This window comes from Coturnix japonica, chromosome 3, assembly GCF_001577835.2.
Source record: "Coturnix japonica isolate 7356 chromosome 3, Coturnix japonica 2.1, whole genome shotgun sequence".
NCBI classification, from domain to species: Eukaryota; Metazoa; Chordata; class Aves; order Galliformes; family Phasianidae; genus Coturnix; species Coturnix japonica.
Window position 1 is genome coordinate 73,300,888 of NC_029518.1, and position 23,561 is coordinate 73,324,448.

The 23,561-nt window shown below is 36.2% G+C and overlaps 1 long non-coding RNA gene across 1 annotated transcript; it reads right to left on the reverse strand.

The window, feature by feature from the left end:
• Positions 1 to 1,767: 1,767 nt before the first annotated feature.
• LOC107312024 lies at positions 1,768 to 15,462 on the reverse strand. Its single transcript, XR_001554353.2, has 3 exons — positions 15,098 to 15,462; positions 4,387 to 4,465; positions 1,768 to 2,664 (listed from the first exon to the last, which is right to left on the reverse strand). It is a non-coding gene; the product is annotated as an uncharacterized LOC107312024 (long non-coding RNA).
• Between the last annotated feature and the right edge of the window lie 8,099 nt (positions 15,463 to 23,561).

Consider the following 23,561-nt stretch of genomic DNA (forward strand, 5'->3'; position numbering starts at 1 on the left):
TGATTGAGTCCAGTGAGTGTAATCAGGATGGTCAAGTGCAGAGTACAAAATATATAAAGGCTAAGATAAATAGATTTGTACTGCTTTAGGAAGATATGATGCAGAGGAGATTTTATATAGTCTTCAGCTATGTATACAGGACTGCGTACAGATGACAACAAGACCCAACCCATATTATGGTCTATTACATTTTGTCTGCACCTTCATGTTCTTGCTACATCTCTAGACAAGGCTTACATTCACAGCTACATTGTCAAAATATTATGGGCCTTCATACAGACCTGCGGTGATGACCTTTGGCATGTAATGACTTCTTGGTACAAAACAGTTGTCAGGTATTTTAAGTGAGGAGGGAAATAAAACAGCTCAGAGGCATTGTGCAGAATTTTCCTGTATAGCATTACAAAAAACCAGGGAGATCATATGTTCAAGCTCATTATTCTACTTTCCAGGTAAAGCATATCCTGTCTTTGAGGTGCAAAACTCTTCAATCCTTAGGTTGCTGCTTCAATAAGCCTGACAAACCTTTATTTGTTTAGCAGGAGTGCTTAAAATATTGTTCCAGGGCTAAGAATAATATATGCATACTGAAGGGGATTTCTGAATGCTGTTTATATGTCTGGCCTACAGTACAAAGGCTTTCTCATATCAGTTGAGGAAATCTGTTTATAAAATATCCAAATTTGTCTTCTCTCTTAAGAACAAAAGTAGAGTTTATAGAATAAATTACATCACTGAAAAGTACCAGTTGACAGAGCTACAGAAACTCGTGTAGATTGCTAATGTCATTTTGGTTTAGCTAAGTGGAGAGAGCAAGATTTTCAAACAGCTATTAACAATTCAAGAAACTCCAGTCCCTTCCTGGCACTTCAATTAGGGGCAGAAGCCAATGCAGGCGAAATCCCACCAACCTTGAGGGACTGTTTTGTTGGACTCACACAGCTCTGCAGCCCAAGATTTGATGTAGTCAGCTTTTCTCAGTACTAGTCTGACACTCTGGTTTACGTCTGCTATCTAATAAGAGTAAAGGAAGTTTTGTAACATTGAAGGGTTATACATTGTCTTCAGAAGAACTAATCAGTAACAAATAATATTAAATTCACTAATTCCCCAGAAGATTCCTCAATGTTAACAGAGCTTTGCTTGGCTCAGTGAAACAAGGAATTGTAACTTTTCTGATATCCCCACATATACCCTAAATCTCCCATTAACCACAACACAACAGATCTGGTTGAACAGATTTTAAGAACATATTGGTTGTTTTTTCTTTTTTCATAACAGTTCAGAAGCACATGAAAAAACATGCTTCAAAATTGTTCCTAGAGGTAATTTATTTAACTCAAAAATTATTTGGCCCCGTCATTCTGTACTAGCTTATTTTCATGCGCGTGAATGCAGTAGATTAGGCAAGTTTCTCTGAAGTTGAGTTCTCTAATTTTTGAATGAATTATCACGTTGCATTTAAAAATTAATACTTTTATATTTGATTTCATTTATTTGCACCTAAAGAAACAGAAATGGGCTGCCTGCATTCTTAAATTTGACATTTTGAAAGGAAGTATAGAATTAATATCATATTAGATATAAGTTCTTTCCCTTCTCAAAATACTACAACTCTGTGCTTTACATTCTTCAAATTAGTTTGCACCTCATATGTGGGGGAACACGACTGAATTTGTATTACACATTCAAAAAGACAAAAAGCTTTTAAATTCATCAAAACATAACTTCAGTATTTATCTAAATGCTATTCATGCTCCCTATAAAGCATAACAAAGCACTATTCCCTTTCTGTTATTTGAGAACATGATATAATTCAGTTCAACTGCTGAAGCTTTTAATACATATTAATGATGCTACAAATTTATACATCTCTTCTTGCAGCTTTTAAGGCAAAGTATGATCTTGATTCTGCTCTCACATACATCAGAGCACAAGCTGCTTCCAAATCAATTAAAGTTAAAGAATCTATTTAAACAACATAGTTAATACAAGGTCTGATGCAAGGAGTCACATATTTTGTATACACAAACTGTAGTGATACAGAATAAATTGCCTAACACAAATCCTCAGAAAAGCAGAAAAAGTCAGTCTCGAGCTAAAATAAAGAACATTTTTGTGAAATAATATTTGATGGAAAAAAAAAAAAACAACAAAAAAAAACCAGTCAATTATTTTTTCTCTTAAGGGGAAAGGTTTCCTCATTTGATCCTTTGGCAGTATGTATGTCTTTGTTCTGCTTGTGAGTGACAACTGCATTCCCATGAAAAAATAAGTACATTGTCAGGACTCTAAAATTTACTCTCAATGAAAGAAAAAAATGTATTAAAACAGTAACTCAAATAGTCAATAACCTAAAGCCAATGAAAAGAAAGTGGGAAAGATAGCTAATATTTTAAATGCTGAATTTAAACAAAGAAAATAAAGTTACCTTAATCTTAAGAACTTGCTAGGAATAAGAATGCAGCAGAACTAACTTGCTGTTGACATTAATAAAGTTCCTGCAACCTAATTACCCAGTGGTTTACATTCAGCTGACCTCTGATTATTCCCTCATGCCATTTTCTTCTGAGAAAATGTTATTTCTCACATTTTTTAAAACTCCACTGAAGAGTAGCAAGCAATTTAAAGTGAGACAGCCTTCAGAAAATGGATCCCTTGGCTCTGAAAAGATACCAAACAATAGATTTCAGTTCTACAGCCTTTTATTTATTTTCCCAGCTTACCTATTATGTGCTCTATGCATGTCTCTATGCATTTGAAAATAATTCACACTTTATCCAAAACTACAAACCTGCAATCAAGTCAGAACACGGCACAAAACAAGTAGCAATAAAGTTGAATGATCTATTCTTCTGAAGCAATTGCATTGCTAAAATTTGTCATGCTTAGAGACTTAAACATTTGTCTCTGGGTTTATTTCATCTGTTTCATGAACTCAAATTCAGGAAAAGAAAAACAATTTCCAAATAATTTCCTAAAATAATTTGGATTCCCATAATAACAATCCTTGCCACATGCCAAAGAAGTGTCTTGTCTCCTCAGTGTTTACAAAAGAAATGATAAGCGTGTATATTTGAGTGCTTGGTTATCTAGCTGAGGATTTAAAAGTATTCTCCTTGGAACTAAAATACAAAAAAAATAAGCAAGAGCACCAACGTGAACCAAATTTGACAAGTTTCTTCCATGAACTGGAGATCTCACATGAAACAAAGTATTATCTTTTAAATTAAATATATTATTCCAGTCACATATTTTTTTTTAGTCATCATAGAGAATTAGAATTTATCCTTTTGGTTAGACAAAGCAATTTCATTAACCAGAACTCCACTTTTCATAAACAGTTGTGTAAGAAACATTTACTGAAAAATGATCAAAAGTATGTTTTTAAAATGCAATTCTGAGTCCACAAAATGTGGATAAGTATTTCACCAAACTCTCAAATGACCCAGATGTGGAGATGTCTCTACTTCCTTTAACTAGAAAATGTATAATACAAGTAAATAAACACTACAAGGGGCTGGGAAAAAAATAATATATATATTAAGAAGAAATTATTAAAAAGGTATTCACTTGAACTAGAAAATAAATATTCATATAAAGACTTTCCATCAATTGCATAAAAATAGTGCCTAATATATATAGACAGACTGTGCCTATCATTAAGTAAACCTAATTACAAGAAAAACATGCAGACTATTTACAGTTCTAGAAGGTTATTTGTTAGTACAACATACTAAGACAAATTACTTCCAAGTAAAATGGTTGCTTAAATATTCAAGTAGTTCAGTCTAAATCCCTCCTTACTAGGTAACAGGCATCCCAGCTGAGAGCCCCAGCACTTCTTCAAAGCCGTAGTGTTATCTATAATTAGTGCCCTGCTATGGTGAACCATAAAGCTCTTAATTTCTGAGAGGAATATACAGGACTCAGAAGAAATATAGCTCCAGCATGTTACATCTCTATGAGGAATTCAAGTGAAGTTAGAGTGCACTAGAGGCTTAGATCCCCTTAGAATGCAATCTATGAAATCTTAGAAATGAAAACAGATTTAATTAAATCAACATTAGCCTCCAACCCCCTGCCCACCCCCCCCCCCCCAAAAAAAAAAAACAAAACAAAACAAAACAAAACAATCAAACTACCAGACAGAGGACAGAGCTCTGGCATTTCTTTCCCAAATACTGTCAAGAGATGTTAACACCATATTAGTCTACATGATTAATAGTAAAAGGGAGATGGTATTGTTTTACCAGCCTCCAAAAGGCCAAGTCAGATCTTGGCTAAGACAATGAAGGCTTACAGACAGAGAGGATGGAGCTAGATTCTTCTTAAAAGACTACTGTTAAGTATAGGAAATAACAGAAAAAAACGAAGTCCAGATACCTCTTATAACACCATATCATTCTGTGAATCTGTTCAAGTATTTATCTGAGCTGTAGTACAAAAGAGTTTCAAATACCACCTAAGAGAACAGAAAGTATATTAAAGGAGGTACAGTTTCACACAGTAGCAATAACTGCATGCACTGCCTGCAAAAAATTGTAATATCTTAGAAACTTAAGTCTTGTGTAGATCCCTGTATTAAGAAAGCTGAAATTGTATGTTTTATCCTCCATTAGTGTCCTTTGCTGAAACATGAAGTTTTGGGCTATTTGTTTAGGGGGAAAAAAGTGTAAAAGATCACATGCATCTTTTCACATAGGTTCAAAAAGTTACTATTTCTAGTACTACTAGTAGTAGAAACTAAACCAGCAGTGTGCCCAAGTAGCCAAAAGGGCCAACATTACCCTGGGGTACACCAGGCCCAGCTTCACAAATGTTGATATTCTATTTTTCTATATTACTACTACTATTTTTACAACTGCTACTAATTATTCTACTTTTATACTTGTCCCCTGAATATTTGCCATTTGCTAGGATTTTGTGAATGATTTATATCATTTGGATGGTACAGTAGGTGCAGGATGAGCAGAAAACAGGTTTCACAGGAATATTAGATCACTGACTGACATTTTAAATCAATCAATATTCATGGTGTCTCTTTAAGAGTTAAAAAACTTTGCCCTTATAAATGCTAGTAGGATTTAATGCTAATACTTTACACCTATTAACTCACCTTTTAACTAGGGGTTTCAAGACAATTATCAAGAATCCATGAACGAAAATCAATGTTACATCAGATTATTCTGGTGAAAAAGAAACAGGAAAAGAATAGTTCCACCTCTTACTGGATTTTGCACAATAAATGTTGTAGAGGAAAAGAAAACAGAACTAGACACAATATTCCATTAAGTAAAACCCACTATGTTACATGGAAACTCCACTGTGAGTTCAGGGCCGCTTCTATTTGGGGTATTTATTAACCTCAGCTCCATTTTCATCAAGGTCAGTGGTGATGATTACATTATTGTATCTGGGTGGCTCTGTATTAAGACTCCAATAAAGGAGTAGTTCTACTGCTTAGCTGAATATGAACCAGCAGTGTGCCCAGGTAGTCAAGAAGGCCCAATGGCATCCTGGCTTGTATCAGAAATAGTAGTGCTAGCATTATTATATCTAGAAGGGGATATCACTCGACTATCCTCTGCAATCAGCTCTGGTGAGGCCACATCTTGAGAATTATGTTCAGTTTGGGGCTCATCACAACAAGAAAGTCATTAGCACCCTGCAGCACATGCAGAGAAGGGCAACAAAGCTGGTGAGGGAACTGGAGTCTTATGAGGAACGCCTGAAGGAACTGGGATTGTTCAGTCTGAAGAAAAGGTTCAGGGAAGACCTCATTGCTTTCTGCAACTACCTGAAAGGAGGTTGTGGTGAGGTGAGGGCAAGCCTCTTCTCCCATGTAACTAGCAATAGCACAAAAGGGAGAGCCTCAAGTTGCAACAGGGGAGGTGCAGGTTGAATATCAGGAAAAATTTATTATCCAAAGGAGTGGTCAAGCACAGGAAGAGGCTGCCAGGGAGGAGGTTGAGTTGCCATCCCTGGAGGTGTTCAAGAAATATGTGGTACTATGGGACATGGTTTAATGGGCAATATTGGTGGTAGGTAGGCAGTTGAACTCAATGATTTTGGAGGTCTCTTCCAGCCTTAATTATTTTATGATTCAATTATTCTTTCAAACATACATTATGTTGCATATGTCGACAATAAACTAACTGCTAAGTTTCCTGATTGCCTCTAGAGCTCCCTTAAAATTCAGGTGTAGAATGATATACAAATATAGATTTGAGTAAACCTAGCGTTTTTGTACACTGGGACAGATTCTATTCTAATGTATGAGTAAAATAGTATCACTCCTTTGATGTCAAAGAAGATGAACAGATTTCTGACTGTAGACAAAAACCTTTAAGAATTTTAATCAAGAAAGGGATACATCATTTTTTGCCATATATTCAATCTCTCTAAGCACAAAATATTGTTAAATAATACACAGTTCATTTTTAATTTTTGCTTTACATGTATTCTTCTCTTAATAATCAAAGACAAACTGAGCTAAAGCACAAATGCATTTTCATAGGATTTTTGTTGTTTGAATCTACAACTCTATACCTTCAAAATTTCTGATAATTTTAGAAGGAGTCTAGAAAAAGTTCACAAAAAGGAGCGGAGCAAAAAAGTTCAAGAGATCTCTCTGAATCGAAAAGTAAAGTTTCTGTTCTACACTTATGTAAAGAAACTTAAAGCAGCCTTTACCTTCTCTACAAATAAGCTATCACTCATGATACAGGAACTGCTGCAAAGATGATAAAGATGATACCTGAAAATCCATCTTATAGGAGACATAAACAGAGAAAATGTTCAAAGCCAGGATTTGAGTTTAATTCCTCAGGAGAGATATTTTCAAATAGATTTTTATAAGGAAAGTGAAATTGTATGGAGAAACATTACATCAGCAATTTAAAGGCAAAAAAGAAGACATATAAAGAATTAGATGTCCCCAGAGGCCACTGACATTTCCAATACAGAAGAAATCTGTCAGGAATTTATTTTTTTATTTTTTATCTTTAGTGCAGTAGGAAGCCAATGGGAGTTATCCTAGGAAGATATTAGAGGTAACTTGGCAATGACAGGCAGTTTGTCTTTTTGTCTTCAACAGAGTTCAAATATGTTTTTTATAATAATTCCCCTGATGAGTCCTCTCTTAATGAAAAGAGAATTGACAAGCTAGAATTTTCTTTGTTAGTGATTTTTTTTTTTAGCTATAAATTTTAACTTGAAATTATATTTTCTGGTAATTCAAGGAAAACATTCTCTTATGTAAGAGAGGCAATATATAACATTTTGATTATAACAGTAACTTATTAAAAGGATACCAGCTTCATTATAAACCAAAACAAACAAAAGCTTTAGCAGTATTTGCTGTTAACCAATGTATTTCAAATACAGTATTTAACACAGGAACAATGTAGATGCATAGGACAATTACTAAACTAATATGAACTCAGGAATGAGAGTAAAATACCAGTCAGTCATCCAAACTACACAAATGTTACTCTGATACCACAAACAAGATATCTGTACACACATATTACTACCAGTGAATCATAAACTTGAGCAAACACCCTGCAAGCACCTTTTGGTAAGGTCAACACCTAAACACAAGTCAACCTTCCAGTTTTCAAATGCTTGTGGCACTTCCCTCACTATCCTAAAAGCCCTTATTAGCATGTTCCTCCTCCTAGATTTTGGCAAGTTTTATGGAAATCGGTTCAACTGTTCAACAAAGCCCCAGCTCATCAAAGCCTGACAAATCCCTGACTCCTCCAGACTGCAGCCATGGGGATCTGGCTCAAGGGCTTCTCTGAAGGTCACACAAGATGCCTGTAGCTGAAGAGAAAATTCAATCCAGCTTTCTAAATCCCCTGAACATTATTCTAATTACAGTTCCTTGAATTCCTATGCTTCAGGGAGATTGCTGAGATAGTTTTCCTATTAGAGCAGTAGTCTGATGTTTTACATATAGATATCTTCTGTCATATTAAAGCTTAGTACCATTCACTGGCAAAATATGTGAGGGAGAAAATTGCCAGTGTTACGTCATTTCGGTGAGCTTTCACGTTGCATGGATCAGGATTATCTAAGTTACTTGTTCACTTGACAGTGTCATTCACTGCTCTCATTCAAATAATACTCATTAAGGCATATAAGGCAACATTCGCACATATGTGAGATTATATTCTAAACACCAGCTTTGGCTGCACCAACCCAGCCTCTTCTGTGTATGCTTCTTATCTACAGTGTGTGGCCATAGCCTGAGGAACGTGTTTAGCTGCAGTCTCTGATTCAGACATTAGATGTCCCTGTGCACTGTGAGGGACTATGTTACATGTAGCGCCCTGTAAACAACACAGAAATGAACTAAACTAGTTCTGGGAAGTCTGCTCATTGTATTTACACTTGTTACTATCCTATTAAATCAAATGAGTGCCTCCTCTAAGAAAGTCTGTTATTTACCAGTTCACAGAATCCAAGTAATTGCATATCCAGAAAGAAACTTCAACCTGCTAAACCAAATTAAGCAGGACAGCTCCTTTTATTCATTAGTAAAAGATGATGACTAAAGGCCAATGCCTTTAAAGTCGACCCTTTTGTGTTGCCTCAGTTTAGAGTAGCACACCCACCACTGACAACTACAGATCAGACTGAGTTCTCATCTTAGCATCTTCCTTTTCCCTCTCCACTTACTTCTATGCTTCTCTCCAGCTGCATAGCATTTCTCTCTGCCCATCCTCCTCATACAATAAGCAGTCTCCTGAATAATGGAGTATATTCTGTGGATTTGAAGACTTGCTGATTTTCTCAGAAGTTTTCTGTTTTTCATTAATTTGGAATTTTTCCATCAGAAATGTCACAGCCATGGCCCACCATGTTTGCCACAAATGAGCAAAGAATACAAAAGTAACAATTAATTATATTCATGTTTGTATTTTATAAAATACTGCATGATATTATTTCCCTTGAGACCATAGTCAATTCCAACAGGAGCAATGACTGCACAATTAAAGCAAAACAGACTAGTTTGTGTGATATCAAAAGGATGATTATTTCTGCCTTATCAAGGTGAAGAATGCATTTTCACAGTTCACATAGCAAGCAGTGGAGGTTTCAGCACCAAGCATCAGTATCAAAGTATCCATTGAACATCTGTAGTCTTGAAATATGCCTTGTAAAAACAGAGAAGTGATTCTCTGCCCTCTCATTTTGCAAACTGAACTTGTGCCTAATACTATGTTCAGATTTCCTTTCACTTAAGTAGCTGTCTTGTGAGTTTCACAAAGAAAATATACTCAGAAGCAGATATTAAGTGTTATTAAATGTATTCCCTCTGTAATCAAGTCTCCATATATGTAACAAAAAACTAATTATGATTCTAATTACTTTTCTATAGTACAAACAGAAACGATGGCAGTTTAACCTCTGCAGTTTAACAGATGTGTATCTCTGTTACTTGCCTTGTATAGCTTAATGTAGAACTGTGTGGGTTTCCCCACACTCAAGAGATGTTTCAGCAAAAAGATATTTCCTGAACATTTTACTGGTAGAAAATGCCATAAATAACCTCTATGTCTTTAAAGAGCTTCTAACAAAATGTGTAAATACTGTGATACATCTCCATTCTGAAACTACCAATCTTTCTAGAGTCAAGATGCATTTAAATTCTTGTGTAAAAATAATAATAATAATAATAATAATAATAATAATAATAATAATAATAATAATAATAAAAGTCCCCTATGAAACTGCACCCAACTTTTAGAATCCAGTCACAATCTAAAATAATTGAAATCCAAAAGAAATAAGTAGTTTGGTTTGGTGCATTATTCATTATTTGCCACTTATTTAACATTCTAAGACAGCTGACAATCTGAGGAGACAAATACATTATGTCGAATTAGGAAACTATTATACAAGCTTTTCTTAAGTCATGTTAAAGGGCTTCTGTCATGCAAACACACATAACGTGCTACACTTTGATTGCAAGTGGAATCGGTAGTTTCGATAAGACTAATTATGTACTTACATCATGTACCACTGTGTAGAACTCAAGCCAAAAAGGTGGTAGAATCAAGCCTTTTACTGAAAGTATGCTTGGGGCACTTTGTTACAGGACCCTTCAGATTACAGCTCTCCATCTGTTAAGTGTTAAGGGAATTAGAATAAAGCTAATTTTAGACTTGAAAGGCAACGCACTTTCACTAAAAAAGCACAAATCCAGTCTACTAAGAGGGTTACAAGAAGAAGAATCAGTAATGCATATATAAGATACTTAACTGATGTTGCTGGCTCTGAGTAACTTTCTGGAAGGAGGAGCCATCTTCCCATTCTGCAGATGTCCTACCTTCCGTCTCTGCAATTTTGCAGTAGGTTTATCTGCTGCAGTTCATACCTGACTTCTGTAGTAAAAAATGATTAAATCCCAAGTGGGACTTTTCAGTTATTCATACAGCACTTCAACTGTGAACTGTTCTACAGCCTGTGATTCTTTAAGGAATGTAATACAAATTAAATGCAATCTGTAGCTTAGTATAGAACAACCTAAATTTGTGACATTAACTGCTTTTCTGCAAGAAAGTGCCATATAAAATGAAAACATTTCTCATATGTGAATACACATATTTTGAAGTGATGGTGTCCTCTAGAAACATTTCTGTATTTTTTTGTTTGTTCTGTAATGTTGAATGAAGAGCTGCATATCTTTGTTTTATGCTTCTCAGGCAAGAAGTGTTTGCTCTGCCAGGTGAATCATTTGTATCCCTAGGTCTAGGTGTGTGAAATCAGCAGTCTCCCTCACAGTGAATGCCATTTTTAGCCAGCTTGTTCCCATGAGACATGCAACACATATGGGTTCAAAGCAGCTTCTCCAAACTCAGGAGTGAGACAGTTCCATTCACCAGTTTTGCTTATTTGTTCACCATGCTGTGATATTCACTGTGAAAGTAATGTTTCTGAGGTGCAACAGGAAATCAATGTCAGAAGTCTTTCTGGAGGAATTATAACATCTTGGAAATAATTTACTTAATCCCTGTTGTTACTTAATCTGTGTTGCCTTTCTTAACAGGAATGTTTTTCTTGTCACACCTGATAAGACTACTTTTTACTGCATTAGGAAGAAATGAAAACTGATAAAAGGCCATTACAAATTATGAAAATTTGATCAGCCTGTAGTATTGTGGCAGAACAGAACCCTGCTTCTGTACTCAAAAATTACATTAAGAATGAACAGGGAGCATTCTAGCTCACTTTCATAGCTGACATAGGAATATTAACAGTGTAGGACCACTCACAGATATGTGAATCATTTATAAGATTGGGTCTCAGTCCATCTCTCGCAGTGTCTTGCCTAAAGTTTCTTTACCACGGTTTCCTAAACACTTAACGAATATTACCACCATATTCAGCTTATTTCCATCAAGATTCTTCCTCTTGTTATTAATAAGTGTTTTCTGCTTCTGGACCTTCTGTTTATCCCATTTCTTCCCTATGATCCATTTATTTCATTTCAACATCTTCATTTCATTCTCTTTTACTGTGTGTGTTTGATATGATTTTTACAATCATTTTCACATTACATGCTGAGGAATTTTTGCTAATCAGTTCCAAAACACCAAGAATTCACTCTTTTAATCTACTATGAAATTAACATCCGTTTACTGACCATTAAGTGCCATACTGTCTAAAGCTTGTTTAAAGCTTCTACTGGCTTAGAAAAGTTATGTTTTTTCACCAGAAAGGTTAACAACATGCAATATTTCTCACAATAGGACATTCTCTGCATACCCTACCATTGTGTTAGATCTTCTGTGAAAAGAATATCTCACAGCATGTTCCACTTAAGCATCACAGGAGTAGTTTTTGCAGATATCTGACCCTAAATCTAGTGAGCACCGAAGCCTGAAGCCTACTGTCCAGGAGATATCACTCTGGGAATCTGGGAAACTGTTCCATTTGAAAGCTAGAAAGCCTGACAGAAAACAATTTGTACTACACCCTGTCCTATGTAACTGACCCATAAAACTGATTTGAACCTCAGATTGACAGCAGATATTCTGCAAGTTTGTGTACTAAGAGCTTTGATGAATAACTAGACAAACAGCTTATTACTAGGCACTGCTCTCTTTAAAAACAGAATTAAATAATAATAATCAGCTGTTTAATTTGCACTTCTACTAATAATGCGCAGCAATGCCACTTCAGGATTTTCACTTTAGGAAGACATTCCCTTGCACTTTTCTCACAAAGGTGTTGCATTTCCCAGAGTAGTCACTGTGTAAATTGACTATTCTTAGCTGGAAAGCATTAAGTTACAGCAACATTCCTTACTAGGATGAGAATGAGATCCAGGGAAAAATAAATGAAAAATTGGGATAAATATTCATTAGACATTATCTTCTGTACTAAAATAAGGCAATGCTCCTTTCATTTTGTCCTTGTAATGCAGCATTGACAATCATATGCTTACTTGTTTCCTTGGGTAAAGCAAATTCCTACAGACAGAATTTCTGTGAAGCAGGGCTGATGAAATATATTTAAGCCTATATAGAAAGCCCACCAATTACTTTCAAAGAAAGCATAGGTCCCAAGAAAGCAGGACCTTACTTGCATACAAGTTTCTCATACAGAAACTGTAGGGCAAGAAAAAAATAGCTGTTCAAATCCAATGTGGGATTCCCACAAGTGCTACCACAAAACCTAACCTGGGATTCCTCATGTTCTGTGGTTCAAGTTAGGATGACCATGCCTGCTTTAAACTAGATAATTCGGTCACTGCTAAGAAAGTAACAAGGAGCTTTTCACTGTCTTAGTAATTACACCCTTTTTTTTCTTGCCTCACTTTCTCAGTCAGTGCTGAGCATGTGCTACTGGGTCCCCACCACAAGCTGCATCTGAACACAGATATACCACGTATATTGCCATGCGAGTTAAGAAGGTCTCAAAAGTAGTCATTCAAAGTGCAAATGTAGGCATTCAGAGTACATACAAGGTGCTGGCATCCTTCTGAAGACACTCTTTCCTTTCATTCTAAGTTATCCAAATTGCTTGAAGAAATACATTGGAGCTGCCTCCGAAGCCACATGCCCCCAGAATCTTCATGTGAAGACAGGTTGATGAGACTTGTGTGTTTTACGTGCCGTTCTATGAAAATGCTCCTAGAATATTTTTATGTAAATTAGCACCCAAGAATATGTATAATTCCGCAAAACAGCCTTCAGCCTTGTCTGATAGTGTCAGTGAAGGCATTCAGTTCCACACGCAAGACCTGCTTACAGCAGCAGACCTCCAGCAAACAGCAGTAAAACAGTTGTCATTAACACCCTACAGACATGGCAACAACAGCCTCTAATGACTTTCAAATACAGTGTGATATTAACACTGACCGCATTTGTTACCACAGTACATAAGAAAGTGGAGCTTGCACAATATCTACGTAGCATCCCTTCTCCACAACAGCTTCTTATCTAAATAGACAAGCAGATAGAAGCCAGAGAAAAGGATTAAATATACAAATAGAGAAAGAGGAGAATCAGCCTGCAGATTTCATGTCAGTTCAGCTACTCTTGTTTATTTGTCCTTTGGATAGATTTTAATTAGTAAGGGGTTAGATGTCAGACAGACAGAAGATAAGGGATGGTAAAGAGAGAATGTGGCAAGGCAAGTGAGAGAAGCAGAGGGTTTCTGGCATGAGGCTGAGATGTCTCTGTGAGAAAGAAGGTCAGGGGGTTGCAGAAGGTGGCTGTATAGTGCATGGGAGAGGAAGTCATAACCCAAATTGTTAAAAGAATAATAATAAGTTTAAAAAAAAAATAAATCTGATGTAGTGTTGATACTCTATTCTGTCTTGCCATTTGGCTTATAGCAAGGAGGCAGCTCTGAATGGGTAGTAAGGATACTCAGACTGCCCAAAGCATGCCTCATGATCTTTACAGAGATATAGCTGTTGTGCAGAATGCTATTTGTTTTACCATCCTCACAGCCAAAATCAGCCATAAGCTGGCTCCTCCAGAAGCTGTTGTCTGTCTGAGTGCCAACGTGGTGTAAAGAGCTGGTGCATCCCACAGGGTGTCTGTGCTTTGCTGTGCCGGATCAAAGAGCTGAGGAGCCCCAGGGACTCCCGGCTGTTTAATCCCCACATTCTCAGGGCTGTTGTTGGAGGAATAAATAAAACTACATACATATATATATAAATAAAATAATCCTTTTCTATCTGCTTGAGCAGAGAACCAGCAGAAAATAAGGCTTGGTTTCTGGAACTTTCTTCGTACTGCAGCATGAGAAGGCTGGAGACCACTGAGGTGATAAATTCTAAGGTGGCAATTAAGAAAGAAAAGTCATCCTGAAAAAGATTCCAGTAAAAGAAATGAAATAAACTCTTACACTGACATAGTCCAATGCAGAGAATGTGGAGAAAAGTACAAAGATGTTGTTGTTGTTTTCTTTTCCTGATAAAATATAAGATATGCAGCCTTTCTAAGTGATAACACTCTTGCAAATTCTGAAGGCAGGAGCTACCTACAGACTGCTGTAGGCTGCAGTGAAATGCAGAAGGGAGGAAGGAACTGCCAGTGGAGGGTGGTATTGTACAACATAAAATAAGTAGTCTCTTCCTTCTTTGGGGTTGCTGACAAAGGGTAGAGGTTAAACCTCACAACAGCCCTCCATTCTTAATTTCCAAAATAACACATGACTTCAGATCAAGGACATGGAAGAGATGAGTAAACTGCAGAAAGAAGCTGAATTATATTGAGAGAAGATGAAATAAGGTCAGAGAAGGAAAGTAGATGCAGAGAGGATGCAAACCTAAGGAAGGAAGGCCAGATGGGGCTGATAGTCAGTAGGACTGGGGATCAAAAAGAAGAAGAAAAAAAATAAAAAAGCAACATGAGCAAATACTGCCTTGGTGAATCATGACTGAAGAGTGATGAACAGGACCTATGTAAAACAGATTTCCTGACCAAGTTTCTCCCTTGTCATATACTTAATGCGATGAAAGACACAGCAATGGTGGCAGAGCAGCAAGGTCCTAGGCTTCAGCAAGTGAGGATTTGCTCAAATGCAACAGCTGTGAGCACATAAATATAGATAAAAAGCTTCTTACCTTCAGAAGGCCTCAAGTATGCAGGGACCACCAGTGAGATATCTTTGCCTCCACTCCCAGTGCTTAAATGGGGTGTGGGAAGGGGTGGATCCTGGGACCTTTGGCCAGAAAGCAGTATTCTTTTTCAAAAATTAATAAAATCTAGATATTTTTTTCTTGTTACTCAATCTAAAGTTTTCTTTTCTTTTTAGTCTTAATAGACTCCTAACTTTACACTGAGTTATTCTTCTTGTTCAAGATAAAGTATACTTTAAAATATTTGTGTGTATTTCTATTGGCCACAATATCACACAAAATACTGTTTGGAGCTAAATCTGGCTTGTGGAGGACCTACAGCAGGCAGAAGTGGTGCTCAAATGAATTTGAAAAAGTTAATTGCCTCTTTTCAGCTGTTTTTGTTCACTCACTGTGAGAGGTTTATAAAACCACGGAACAGCTGAGGTAGTAAGGGCACTTGATTACCATCTTGATCCTTGATTACCAACTATGCAGTAAGGCCAGAGTCAGCTAGAACAGATTGCTGAAAAGCATCCAGTTGGTTTTTGAATATTTTCAAGAATGAAGACTTAAAAAAGTATCTGGATGACACTATTCCAGTGTTCAATCAGCCTTATATAATGTCTGTTTAAATGGAATTTCTTGTATTTCAATATGTGCCCATTGCCACCTATTCTTTCAGTGATCTACACTGAGAAGAGCACAGTTCTGCTTTCTTTACTCCTTCCTATCAGGTATTTGAAAGTGCTGTTAAGATTCCTCTCGAGCCTCCTCTTCTCAAAGCTAAACATCCCAGCACTACTCAGCATGCACAGAAGAGCATGTATAATACATTCAGCTCTGCAGACTAGTACACTGATACTGGAAACACTTTCAGAAATACACATCTGTAAGAAAGAGAAGCAGCTTCATAGAGAAGCAAGGTCATAACATTTTTAAATAATATATGACAACTCCTCAAGCTGCTTAATGAAAGTGAAAAGGCAATTTTTAAACAGGAGAATGACTTCGCAGTAGTCAAAAACATTTTTTTTCCTGGTTGGAATATATAGTGAATAAAAGCACATCCAATTTATATTTCCCTTAAAGTTTATAAAAAAAATAAAAAAATAAAAAAAAATCAAAATGAGTAAGGGCAACTGAGCAACTCAAACAAGTTTGAAAGGTTTGAAAGAACAAGCGCAAACATCTCAGTATCATTAGGTTGCAATAGTCACATTTCCAAAATGAAAGAAATATTGAAAGCTACTGGAACAGGCTCCCCAGGGCAGCAGTCATGGCACCAAACCTGCTGGAGTTCAAGAAGCATTTGGACAATGCTCTCAGACTTAGGGTTTCATCTTGGGATGGTTGTGTGCAGACTGGAGTAGGACTTGACAATCATTATGGGTTACTTCCAGCTCGGGATATTCTATGATTCTGTCATTGTAATGTAGCTGTGAGATGCAGAATCAGGATGCCACAGAGCCATTTGGAAAGAATGTAAAATAATAATACAATTTATTTAATAGTCTAAGATAAGGTGACTAATGATACAAGGAACATAACTTGATCTGAGTAACGGCAATGTCATACTGGTTGTTCTCAAAAAATCATAAAGCATGTGAGATTCTATGGAAGGATCCAGAAATAAAAGCACTAAAAAAAAAACCAGTTTTTGCACAGGCACAGAATCTATTGTCTAAACAATGACACGTACAATACTGTTGTGCATGTTTGGTGGCCCTGCTAGGCAGGGGGGTTGGAACTACATGATCCTTGAGGTCCCTTCCAACCCGGGTAATTCTGTGATTCTGTGATCTGTGATTCTGTGTGTCAGCTGCAGAAAAGAGACAGGAATGTATCAAAAGCATAAGACAAGACTGTTTAGATGGCTGGCCAGTACTTGAAAAGTCAGCATGCAACTTAACTCTCAAAAATAACAGATTTTTCACAGAATTACTGAGTCCAAACACACTTGCTTTATTACTGAAAGTAAATTAAGCAAAAAAAGACCAATAATGCAGGTAACAATAGTTTAAATTACTCAAATACATCTCAAAGACTTGCCAGGTGGATTTCAATCTTGCCTCCAAACTACTTCCAGTTTTCCCATGCTGTGTTAAGAAAATCTTGGAGTTGAGTTTAGTTTGGATGTTTACTCTTGCTAGTTAACATAGCTAATGACAGTTATCAACATATGTAGATAGGGAAGTTCAGTGGCTCGAAAAGGACAGGAGTTCTATTGACTGTTGGTGCTGGCACAAGGTTCACCAAGAAAAATGTAACACTCACCTCTCCTGAAAAAGGAGAGAAGCTTTTCCATTCTCCCCACAAAACTGAACTCAGCCAGTATAGATTCTGGAATAGTGCTATATGATGTGCTTTACTGGTGGTCATAGACAGCAATAACACTGGTATAATGCACTGGAAGTCTTACCTACCATATCATGGTGTCATTAATGCAATAGTAATGCATTAAATTCTGTGAAAATGAACTTAGTTGTTAGTTTGAGTAAATGTTGATAGTGGAGAAATAATTCTTTTTTGATTAAAGTCATTTTAATTTTAATTCATTTATTTATTATTTTTATCTTGTGAAAAATAACCAAGGAAGGTATGAATAATCCAGGAGATCAAAAGAAAACCAGAGATGAGGACTCTGGATTGCTGACTGTGCAACTGACTATCTAAAGCAGCCTATACACCAAAGGAAAGTGTTTCTGTGCAAACCTGGAGAACAGCAGTTCAGAAAGTCTAACTCCACAGCAAGGCAAATTGATTGAAATCATAATAAAATAAATAAGCATGATATTAAGAATGAGCTGGTTGATACCATGTCCTTGGTTATCCAGCAAGTTTTGGTGCTGTCTGTCCTCAGGGAAAAAAAAAAAAAAAAAAAACAAAAAACAAAAAACAAAAACAACAACAACAAAAAAAAAACATAGCTGTCACAGTAGAAAAAAAAAAAAAAATACTCTGTATTAATAGCTTGTCATAAGATGACAACTAAGGGAAAGAAATAAGCATTTCAGAAGGTAGGTGTTACAATAAGGGTTTAAATTGGAATAGAGGGCAACTAATATGATGACAAAATTTGCTGGCAGTACAGAATTTTTCAGGATTGTTATGTTATACGATGCTGGGAAAAAGACGCAAACCTGAGTTCCACTGCTGACTATATGTAACAAAGCTAAACATAAAAATAGATACATGGGGAACAAAAGTCCATTAATGAACAGATAACTATCTAATCTAAAAATTATCATTTGGCAAGGAGAGTCTGAAAGACCAGTTTTCTGATAATGGTAACTCTTGTTTAAACATGATAAAAATGAGAAGCAGGGTATAATATTCTGGGGTTTTTTTTTGTTGTTGTTGTTGTTAAATTTTGATTTTCAGTTTAATTTTCAGACAGCTATTTTCTGTATTATTCCTGAGCCTTTTGTATTGTTGGTCTCTGCAGCTTACTAGGACAATAACATTTCCAATTTGTTTTAAGGAAATTTACTTCCTTTATATATATAAGAATAAGATGTAAATTGAATGGTTCTCGTGGAATGTAGTATAGATGCTTTTCCTATTACACTCTCTTGCACAATTAATCACTGATTATCAGACACTGAGGGCATGATAGGAACTAGATCACTTCATGTTTGCTTATTTCTTATCTTCTTTCCCTGTCCATCTGCCATAAACAAAGCTGAGATGGGACCGAGCCTTTGATCTGATCCAACATGGCTATTGCTAGGCACTGAGCTACAAGCTTAGGGGACAAGATGTGGGCCCTAACTTGGTCTGCCCTGCTGTTAACATCAAACTTACTCAATAGCTGTGACAGCTCCTGCTCATACTGAATGGTCTGGCAACCTTGTCATTTTCTGTGATATCTCTCCTCCAGCACAAGGAGTCTGATGTTTTGTTCTGCAGTCTCATGCAAACATTATGGGAACGTGCCCTGAATATTAAGTGGAAGCAATCACTAATGTGATTCTGTTTCTCCTTTCACAAACACCTCTTCTGGAATCTGTACTTTTCTCTGTGATCTTTGATGGCTTGTTTGCCACTATCAACACAGTTAGATAGTGCTAGCACCTCTTACTGTTTAGAATGGGAATAAAACTTTTGCACATATGTTTTCATGAGGAGTTACAACTGCTGGACATTATCACCAGTGCTTTCTTCTGAAGCTTTTCTGTTAAAAGAAGCAATTAATGTAGATGTTTTTAGTGTGATCATGGAGATAAGGGCATGGAAAAAGCATGGTATTGAGTAATTCATAGTAATTCTGAGAAAAATACCCCAGCCTGATAAATTATGCACTTGTTGATAGTTATATAATATTTCTTTGATGTCATTAAGCTTCTAAATAGGACTTTTTTTTTTCCTAGTGGGCAGAGATATACAGCAAGTTGACCGTTAGCTTCCTGTCAGTGGAGATAAAGACTACGGTACATCTGCTCAAGCAGATTATCATGTACTTGCTTTCATACCCATACAAAACTACCTGGTATTCCTGGAACTTCTTAAGCTTAGAACATGGAGAATTATATTCAGCTGAACAAAGGTTCTTCCAAGTTATTTTTCTCTTGGTGCTCATAAAGAATCTTTCTTTTAGCTAAGAACTAAGTGTGGAGTTAGTTGATAGACTCTATTCACAAAATAGCCCTAGGTAGTGTAGCAAATTAAGTTGAACATTGTAATGACCAGTTATAAATAAATAAATAAAACTACCAAATGTGTTTCTGCACGTGAAGCAGGGCATGGAGAGATGTAGTCTTTTAAAATACATTATCTAAACAGAAGCAGCTAACATGGAAGAAATTCACTTTCTTTCCATGATAACTGGGAGGTGTTTAGTTGTGAGTGAGAATCCAGGAAGAGAAAAGTGTTCTGTGTGCTTGTACCCTTTTCACTCTCACCTGGTAAATTTAAGAAGTCAAATACTAATGAATGAATGCAGTCATTCTACATGGTGAGGATTAGCTTATAGACTGTAGAAGAAAAAACTGAAAAGAATTCGACTCAGCAATAATGTGTAATAAGGTGTATTATTTCAAGCCGTATCAGTTCTGTCAGAGAGAAAATGTTTTATCATTATTATTTGGGTTTATGTGATGAGTGTTCTTTGCTCCTTGCTACTAAGGAGAGAAATGAGAAGGACAAATTGTCTATGAAATATAAGGAAAAATAGTAAAAAAACAATCAAACACAAAAAACAACAACAAAAAACACTTGGGAATTTTTTACTGTCCTGAGAGGTATGGGCCTATGCTTCCTTTTTTTTTTTTTTTTTTTTCCCCTCTTTAATTTAATTTTATTTATTCACTAAATAGAAGTCTTACTTTAGGTCAGTAAGAAAAAGAGAACCTGATGGCTGGAAAGTGGCCATGGACAAAATGCAAACACTGCTCAACTGGAAAAGCTTAATAAGAAGACAATTGATTTTCTTCATGACAAGGTCATTAATACAGGCTTAGTGCTGATGACTGGTTTTAATATGCAAATCAGAACATCTACAAATAAAAAAATAATTCAACTCAATTTTGGGAGTTTAAAATAACACTTTTGTTCGGGAAATATTTTATCAATGTTTTAGTTGCATGAGAAAGGGGAATAAAAAGACATTCTTTCTTTCTTATCTTACTATCTTGTTTGTTCCTTCAGAATTTTTTCTAACTCTTCCATTTGCAGATACAGAGGCTGAGGGGGCTTTTTTTATTCACCGTTTCCTGCAGAGTCAGAGAAAGACAGGGTTATTTAATAGATACTTTTTAATTAACAAGTGTCATCCTTGCTTGGAGTGGGGCAGGTCTCTCAGGCAAATGTAGCCTGGAATTCATAAGGAAAAAGTTGGCTAGACCAGTAGGAGAAATTACTAAGGACATCTGAGTCTTAACCTAAAAGAGGAAAGAGAGTTTAGATGTCAGAGGGCAATTTTTCAATGATAGGGTAGTGAGATGCCAGCACAGGCTACCAGGAGTATCTGTGGATACCCGGTTCCTACAGATATTCATGACCAAGCTGGATGGCGCTGCACAGACTGATCTAGTGCCGGATTTAGTGGTTGGAAACCCTGCCTGTGGGCTGAAACTAGATGCCATTTGATGACCTTCCAACCCAAGCCATTCTATGATTCTATGGTATAAAACCAGAACTCAGACTGAGATGATACCAACTTCTGTTTGGAGGAGACAGTCTATTTCATTTGCTTTGGGAACATGAGTTAGCTGACACATTGTTTTTCAAACCTAAGTAGGGTACCTAACATGCAGTACTATGCATAACTAATTTCAGGTCATCCTTATATGGCACCAGTTTTGCCCACCATTTGCATAAAAAGTCTTCAAAACAAGGTCCTTGATGGCCCTAATTGTCATTTTTCTGCAAACAAAGGAAGTGGCTTTTGTTGTATTTAAACAGCATGTCAGCATATTATTTTGGATATGTGCAGTGATTCACTGAATTGACCATTAACAGGTCTAATTTAAACCATTTACGAGCACTTACCATGGATGAATGGATGTTTTAGTATATGCTTTTGCCCTTCCCACATCTTGGTAGCATATTTGTAATGCACTGTTGAATTTCAGTAGAATTTTTTAAATTGCTTCTTTAAGAATATATAATCATTGTCGTCAGCAAACCAACTAAAAGAAGCACTTCTAGATTAATTAACAGTGACCTATAATTAAATGCTACAGTACTTAGAGATGGAGTGGTCCCTAGATAATACTACTTTAGCTGTAATGAATGTTTGTCATTTTTGTTTGCTTTCACTGTGGCAGACATCAAGCCTAGTTACAAAATTTCTTAATTAAATGGAAATACCGGAAATACCTAGAATATACTGCCTTAACAGAAAAAAAAAAAAAAAAAAAAAAAAAAAAGTCTGAAATATTCATGAGTTGAACACCAAACCAATTTATGCAGATTCCAGCCCTACAGTTTTTTAGTCAGTCTACCCATGGAGTTCAATATTTTCCTGAAATCATACCCTGATGCTAAATAGCACTGTGGAGTCTTCTAGGATTATTCCTGCATATGTTCATTTTTAATGGTCTGAAAGATAAAAGCATGTTTTCCTGTTTGCATAGTTTCTCCAACATGTGAACGTCTCACTTAATATTTTAACTTCTAGCTTTGGTAAAAGTTTTCTGACTCTTGGTTCAGGCTTCACTAACAGCCTTGCACAGTAATTAAGAAAATCTTTTTATCCCACATTTTCAAAATGCATTCTGATGCTTAATTTAGATTCAAAACGGAATTAAAGGATTATATTCCTACTACATTCCACAGGAAGTTTGGTACCTGAGTTGCTGTGAAGAAACAGGCTGCGATGTTCAGAAATATCAACCATGAACACAAAATGGTAACATCAGAAAAAAAGATTTTATTGCTATGAGAAAATATCTGTTTCCAAAAGGTGCAGATCTACAGCTAAAGAAGCCAAAAATAAGATAACGTAAGGGGGGAACATCTCCATTCAACTTCAACGTGTCTATAAATGTGTGCTAAAACTTGCCTGGACTATGGAGGTATTCCTTATACCTCTATAACTTATACTATATGATTAAGAAATATGAAATAAGTAAAGTCAATTATTGGTCCTACTAAAGAATGATCCTCCTCTAATATTCAAATTTTTTTATGGTAGAAATCTTGACCATGTCCATTATTGCCTTGCATTGGGCTGCTGAAATGGTCTTCCAGTTTTCCTGTTGTAAAGCAATGTACATGAAACGAAATACATAAAGCAATAGAATGAGCACTAAAAATCAGATAAATATTTGAAAAATAAGAAGTAGACTTGGTTTTGTCCCGCAGTCTCTTTACTATCTTTTCTAAATAGCTACAATTAGACAACCTATGGATGAAAGGGAAGCTGCCATTTTTAAAATCCCAAGTAAAAATAGAATTCAAGTAAAAATAGGGTTCAGATGAAGGTTATTCTTAAAGAAACCTGTACTTCCAGTGCAAGGAAACAGAGATTCCTGCTGCCAAACTAAATATTCCCTATGATAAAGTACAGGTGCACAGAAATCTCTGAAGTTGAATGGGTCTTTACAAATACCCATCTGGTATTTTTTAGATGTAATGAAACACTGTAAAACATTCTTTAAAACAGTAAGTATGATACTCTTTCACATTCCAAATATGTAACAACAGTTATTTGGGAAAGTGGAACAGAGCTGTTTAAAAATATTCACTCACTGACAGTTCACGGCTTGGTTAGATGCTTGAAACAGCATTTCCCACAGTCTGTTTCTTATTTTCCTTCCATGCAGTATCTTCCCTCCCCCACAACTAATTTGGAATTGGCTTGTGCCCTGAACACTGCTGCAATTAACTGCTGAGTCACGTAATTTCCCTGCTGTCACAGAACAGCATCACTACCACCGTGATAGGAATATCTCAACAGCAACCTTTTGGCATGAGGACAGAGATACACTCCCAAGTCAAATTCAGTGGGTAAGTTGAATATAGT